Below are 5,000 nucleotides of genomic sequence, written 5' to 3' on the forward strand. Positions count from 1 at the left end.
ACTTCTTATATGGAGTTGAAGATAAGTATATAATACAAGTCATTGATTTGTTTGTGATAATAATTTAGAAGCGCTTATTTGTTGGAGTTAAAGTGCCTTAACCATGTGCAAAACACTTTAGGACGTGAGCTGTCGCTGTTACCACGTTGAAATATGTGTGGGTAGATTAAGCGAGAGCGCTCTCTGCTGGTTGAAAAAGCTTACAGCACCTGGTATTCCCAGGCGGTCTCCCATCCAAGTACTAACCAAGCCCGACCCTGCTTAGCTTCCGAGATCAGGCGAGATCGGGCGCATCCAGGCTGGTATGGCCGTAAGCTGAAGCTGAAGCTGCAGCTTGAAATACCTCTTATATGGAGTTGAAGATAAGTCATATGATATGAGTCATTGATTTGTTGGTTTTATTTGTTGGAGTTAAAGTGCCTTAACCATGTGCAAAACACTTTAGGACGTGAGCTGTCGCTGTTACCACGTTGAAATATGTGTGGCTAGATTAAGCGAGAGCGTTCTCTGCTGGTTGAAAAAGCTTACAGCACCTGGTATTCCCAGGCGGTCTCCCATCCAAGTACTAACCAGGCCCGACCCTGCTTAGCTTCCGAGATCAGACGAGATCGGGCGCATCCAGGCTGGTATGGCCGTAAGCAGAAGCTGCAGCTTGAAATACTTCTTATATGGAGTTGAAGATAAGTATATAATACAAGTCATTGATTTGTTTGTGATAATAATTTAGAAGCGCTTATTTGTTGGAGTTAAAGTGCCTTAACCATGTGCAAAACACTTTAGGACGTGAGCTGTCGCTGTTACCACGTTGAAATATGTGTGGGTAGATTAAGCGCGAGCGCTCTCTGCTGGTTGAAAAAGCTTACAGCACCTGGTATTCCCAGGCGGTCTCCCATCCAAGTACTAACCAAGCCCGACCCTGCTTAGCTTCCGAGATCAGGCGAGATCGGGCGCATCCAGGCTGGTATGGCCGTAAGCTGAAGCTGAAGCTGCAGCTTGAAATACCTCTTATATGGAGTTGAAGATAAGTCATATGATATGAGTCATTGATTTGTTGGTTTTATTTGTTGGAGTTAAAGTGCCTTAACCATGTGCAAAACACTTTAGGACGTGAGCTGTCGCTGTTACCACGTTGAAATATGTGTGGCTAGATTAAGCGAGACCGTTCTCTGCTGGTTGAAAAAGCTTACAGCACCTGGTATTCCCAGGCTGTCTCCCATCCAAGTACTAACCAGGCCCGACCCTGCTTAGCTTCCGAGATCAGACGAGATTGGGCGCATCCAGGCTGGTATGGGCGTAAGCAGAAGCTGCAGCTTGAAATACCTCTGATATGGAGTTGAAGATAAGTCATAGAATATAAGTCATTGATTTGTTGGTTTTATTTGTTGGAGTTAAAGTGCCTTAACCATGTGCAAAAGACTTTAGGACGTGAGCTGTCGCTCTTACCACGTTGAAATATGTGTGGCTAGATTAAGCGAGACCGTTCTCTGCTGGTTGAAAAAGCTTACAGCACCTGGTATTCCCAGGCTGTCTCCCATCCAAGTACTAACCAGGCCCGACCCTGCTTAGCTTCCGAGATCAGACGAGATCGGGCGCATCCAGGCTGGTATGGCCGTAAGCTGAAGCTGCAGCTTGAAATACTTCTTATATGGAGTTGAAGATAAGTATATAATACAAGTCATTGATTTGTTGGTGATAATAATTTAGAAGCGCTTATTTGTTGGAGTTAAGGTGCCTTAACTATGTGCAAAACACTTTAGGACGTGAGCTGTCGCTGTTACCACGTTGAAATATGTGTGGGTAGATTAAGCGAGAGCGTTCTCTGCTGGTTGAAAAAGCTTACGGCACCTGGTATTCCCAGGCGGTCTCCCATCCAAGTACTAACCAGGCCCGACCCTGCTTAGCTTCCGAGATCAGGCGAGATCGGGCGCATCCAGGCTGGTATGGCCGTAAGCTGAAGCTGAAGCTGCAGCTTGAAATACCTCTTATATGGAGTTGAAGATAAGTCATATGATATGAGTCATTGATTTGTTGGTTTTATTTGTTGGAGTTAAAGTGCCTTAACCATGTGCAAAACACTTTAGGACGTGAGCTGTCGCTGTTACCACGTTGAAATATGTGTGGCTAGATTAAGCGAGAGCGTTCTCTGCTGGTTGAAAAAGCTTACAGCACCTGGTATTCCCAGGCGGTCTCCCATCCAAGTACTAACCAGGCCCGACCCTGCTTAGCTTCCGAGATCAGACGAGATCGGGCGCATCCAGGCTGGTATGGCCGTAAGCAGAAGCTGCAGCTTGAAATACTTCTTATATGGAGTTGAAGATAAGTATATAATACAAGTCATTGATTTGTTTGTGATAATAATTTAGAAGCGCTTATTTGTTGGAGTTAAAGTGCCTTAACCATGTGCAAAACACTTTAGGACGTGAGCTGTCGCTGTTACCACGTTGAAATATGTGTGGGTAGATTAAGCGAGAGCGCTCTCTGCTGGTTGAAAAAGCTTACAGCACCTGGTATTCCCAGGCGGTCTCCCATCCAAGTACTAACCAAGCCCGACCCTGCTTAGCTTCCGAGATCAGGCGAGATCGGGCGCATCCAGGCTGGTATGGCCGTAAGCTGAAGCTGAAGCTGCAGCTTGAAATACCTCTTATATGGAGTTGAAGATAAGTCATATGATATGAGTCATTGATTTGTTGGTTTTATTTGTTGGAGTTAAAGTGCCTTAACCATGTGCAAAACACTTTAGGACGTGAGCTGTCGCTGTTACCACGTTGAAATATGTGTGGCTAGATTAAGCGAGACCGTTCTCTGCTGGTTGAAAAAGCTTACAGCACCTGGTATTCCCAGGCTGCCTCCCATCCAAGTACTAACCAGGCCCGACCCTGCTTAGCTTCCGAGATCAGACGAGATTGGGCGCATCCAGGCTGGTATGGGCGTAAGCAGAAGCTGCAGCTTGAAATACCTCTGATATGGAGTTGAAGATAAGTCATAGAATATAAGTCATTGATTTGTTGGTTTTATTTGTTGGAGTTAAAGTGCCTTAACCATGTGCAAAAGACTTTAGGACGTGAGCTGTCGCTCTTACCACGTTGAAATATGTGTGGCTAGATTAAGCGAGACCGTTCTCTGCTGGTTGAAAAAGCTTACAGCACCTGGTATTCCCAGGCTGTCTCCCATCCAAGTACTAACCAGGCCCGACCCTGCTTAGCTTCCGAGATCAGACGAGATCGGGCGCATCCAGGCTGGTATGGCCGTAAGCAGAAGCTGCAGCTTGAAATACTTCTTATATGGAGTTGAAGATAAGTATATAATACAAGTCATTGATTTGTTTGTGATAATAATTTAGAAGCGCTTATTTGTTGGAGTTAAAGTGCCTTAACCATGTGCAAAACACTTTAGGACGTGAGCTGTCGCTGTTACCACGTTGAAATATGTGTGGGTAGATTAAGCGAGAGCGCTCTCTGCTGGTTGAAAAAGCTTACAGCACCTGGTATTCCCAGGCGGTCTCCCATCCAAGTACTAACCAAGCCCGACCCTGCTTAGCTTCCGAGATCAGGCGAGATCGGGCGCATCCAGGCTGGTATGGCCGTAAGCTGAAGCTGAAGCTGCAGCTTGAAATACCTCTTATATGGAGTTGAAGATAAGTCATATGATATGAGTCATTGATTTGTTGGTTTTATTTGTTGGAGTTAAAGTGCCTTAACCATGTGCAAAACACTTTAGGACGTGAGCTGTCGCTGTTACCACGTTGAAATATGTGTGGCTAGATTAAGCGAGACCGTTCTCTGCTGGTTGAAAAAGCTTACAGCACCTGGTATTCCCAGGCTGCCTCCCATCCAAGTACTAACCAGGCCCGACCCTGCTTAGCTTCCGAGATCAGACGAGATTGGGCGCATCCAGGCTGGTATGGGCGTAAGCAGAAGCTGCAGCTTGAAATACCTCTGATATGGAGTTGAAGATAAGTCATAGAATATAAGTCATTGATTTGTTGGTTTTATTTGTTGGAGTTAAAGTGCCTTAACCATGTGCAAAAGACTTTAGGACGTGAGCTGTCGCTCTTACCACGTTGAAATATGTGTGGCTAGATTAAGCGAGACCGTTCTCTGCTGGTTGAAAAAGCTTACAGCACCTGGTATTCCCAGGCTGTCTCCCATCCAAGTACTAACCAGGCCCGACCCTGCTTAGCTTCCGAGATCAGACGAGATCGGGCGCATCCAGGCTGGTATGGCCGTAAGCTGAAGCTGCAGCTTGAAATACTTCTTATATGGAGTTGAAGATAAGTATATAATACAAGTCATTGATTTGTTGGTGATAATAATTTAGAAGCGCTTATTTGTTGGAGTTAAGGTGCCTTAACTATGTGCAAAACACTTTAGGACGTGAGCTGTCGCTGTTACCACGTTGAAATATGTGTGGGTAGATTAAGCGAGAGCGTTCTCTGCTGGTTGAAAAAGCTTACAGCACCTGGTATTCCCAGGCGGTCTCCCATCCAAGTACTAACCAGGCCCGACCCTGCTTAGCTCCCGAGATCAGACGAGATCGGGCGCATCCAGGCTGGTATGGCCGTAAGCAGAAGCTGCAGCTTGAAATACCTCTTATATGGAGTTGAAGATAAGTCATAGAATATAAGTCATTGATTTGTTGGTTTTATTTGTTGGAGTTAAAGTGCCTTAACCATGTGCAAAAGACTTTAGGACGTGAGCTGTCGCTCTTACCACGTTGAAATATGTGTGGCTAGATTAAGCGAGACCGTTCTCTGCTGGTTGAAAAAGCTTACAGCACCTGGTATTCCCAGGCGGTCTCCCATCCAAGTACTAACCAAGCCCGACCCTGCTTAGCTTCCGAGATCAGGCGAGATCGGGCGCATCCAGGCTGGTATGGCCGTAAGCTGAAGCTGAAGCTGCAGCTTGAAATACCTCTTATATGGAGTTGAAGATAAGTCATAGAATATAAGTCATTGATCTGTTGGTTTTATTTGTTGGAGTTAAAGTGCCTTAACCATGTGC

At 45.7% G+C, this 5,000-nt stretch overlaps 12 non-coding genes and 3 pseudogenes across 12 annotated transcripts; all 15 read right to left on the reverse strand.

Moving 5' to 3' along the window:
- Positions 1–197: 197 nt before the first annotated feature.
- LOC133436011 (5S ribosomal RNA) lies at positions 198–316 on the reverse strand. Its single transcript, XR_009779820.1, has one exon. It is a non-coding gene; the product is annotated as a 5S ribosomal RNA (ribosomal RNA).
- A 205-nt stretch (positions 317–521) lies between these two features.
- LOC133435801 (5S ribosomal RNA) lies at positions 522–640 on the reverse strand. Its single transcript, XR_009779618.1, has one exon. It is a non-coding gene; the product is annotated as a 5S ribosomal RNA (ribosomal RNA).
- Positions 641–856: 216 nt separating this feature from the next.
- LOC133436012 (5S ribosomal RNA) lies at positions 857–975 on the reverse strand. Its single transcript, XR_009779821.1, has one exon. It is a non-coding gene; the product is annotated as a 5S ribosomal RNA (ribosomal RNA).
- A 205-nt stretch (positions 976–1,180) lies between these two features.
- Positions 1,181–1,299, reverse strand: LOC133436199 (5S ribosomal RNA; annotated as a pseudogene).
- Positions 1,300–1,498: 199 nt separating this feature from the next.
- Positions 1,499–1,617, reverse strand: LOC133436036 (5S ribosomal RNA). Its single transcript, XR_009779845.1, has one exon. It is a non-coding gene; the product is annotated as a 5S ribosomal RNA (ribosomal RNA).
- Positions 1,618–1,833: 216 nt separating this feature from the next.
- Positions 1,834–1,952, reverse strand: LOC133435913 (5S ribosomal RNA). The gene has a single exon (XR_009779726.1). It is a non-coding gene; the product is annotated as a 5S ribosomal RNA (ribosomal RNA).
- A 205-nt stretch (positions 1,953–2,157) lies between these two features.
- LOC133435802 (5S ribosomal RNA) lies at positions 2,158–2,276 on the reverse strand. Its single transcript, XR_009779619.1, has one exon. It is a non-coding gene; the product is annotated as a 5S ribosomal RNA (ribosomal RNA).
- Positions 2,277–2,492: 216 nt separating this feature from the next.
- On the reverse strand, positions 2,493–2,611 carry LOC133436013 (5S ribosomal RNA). Its single transcript, XR_009779822.1, has one exon. It is a non-coding gene; the product is annotated as a 5S ribosomal RNA (ribosomal RNA).
- Positions 2,612–2,816: 205 nt separating this feature from the next.
- Positions 2,817–2,935, reverse strand: LOC133436208 (5S ribosomal RNA; annotated as a pseudogene).
- Positions 2,936–3,134: 199 nt separating this feature from the next.
- Positions 3,135–3,253, reverse strand: LOC133436037 (5S ribosomal RNA). The gene has a single exon (XR_009779846.1). It is a non-coding gene; the product is annotated as a 5S ribosomal RNA (ribosomal RNA).
- Positions 3,254–3,469: 216 nt separating this feature from the next.
- Positions 3,470–3,588, reverse strand: LOC133436014 (5S ribosomal RNA). Its single transcript, XR_009779823.1, has one exon. It is a non-coding gene; the product is annotated as a 5S ribosomal RNA (ribosomal RNA).
- Positions 3,589–3,793: 205 nt separating this feature from the next.
- Positions 3,794–3,912, reverse strand: LOC133436209 (5S ribosomal RNA; annotated as a pseudogene).
- Positions 3,913–4,111: 199 nt separating this feature from the next.
- Positions 4,112–4,230, reverse strand: LOC133436038 (5S ribosomal RNA). Its single transcript, XR_009779847.1, has one exon. It is a non-coding gene; the product is annotated as a 5S ribosomal RNA (ribosomal RNA).
- Positions 4,231–4,446: 216 nt separating this feature from the next.
- LOC133435907 (5S ribosomal RNA) lies at positions 4,447–4,565 on the reverse strand. The gene has a single exon (XR_009779720.1). It is a non-coding gene; the product is annotated as a 5S ribosomal RNA (ribosomal RNA).
- Positions 4,566–4,764: 199 nt separating this feature from the next.
- On the reverse strand, positions 4,765–4,883 carry LOC133436015 (5S ribosomal RNA). The gene has a single exon (XR_009779824.1). It is a non-coding gene; the product is annotated as a 5S ribosomal RNA (ribosomal RNA).
- Between the last annotated feature and the right edge of the window lie 117 nt (positions 4,884–5,000).

The sequence above is a fragment of the Cololabis saira genome, unplaced genomic scaffold (assembly GCF_033807715.1).
Source record: "Cololabis saira isolate AMF1-May2022 unplaced genomic scaffold, fColSai1.1 scf057, whole genome shotgun sequence".
Classification (NCBI taxonomy): domain Eukaryota; kingdom Metazoa; phylum Chordata; class Actinopteri; order Beloniformes; family Belonidae; genus Cololabis; species Cololabis saira.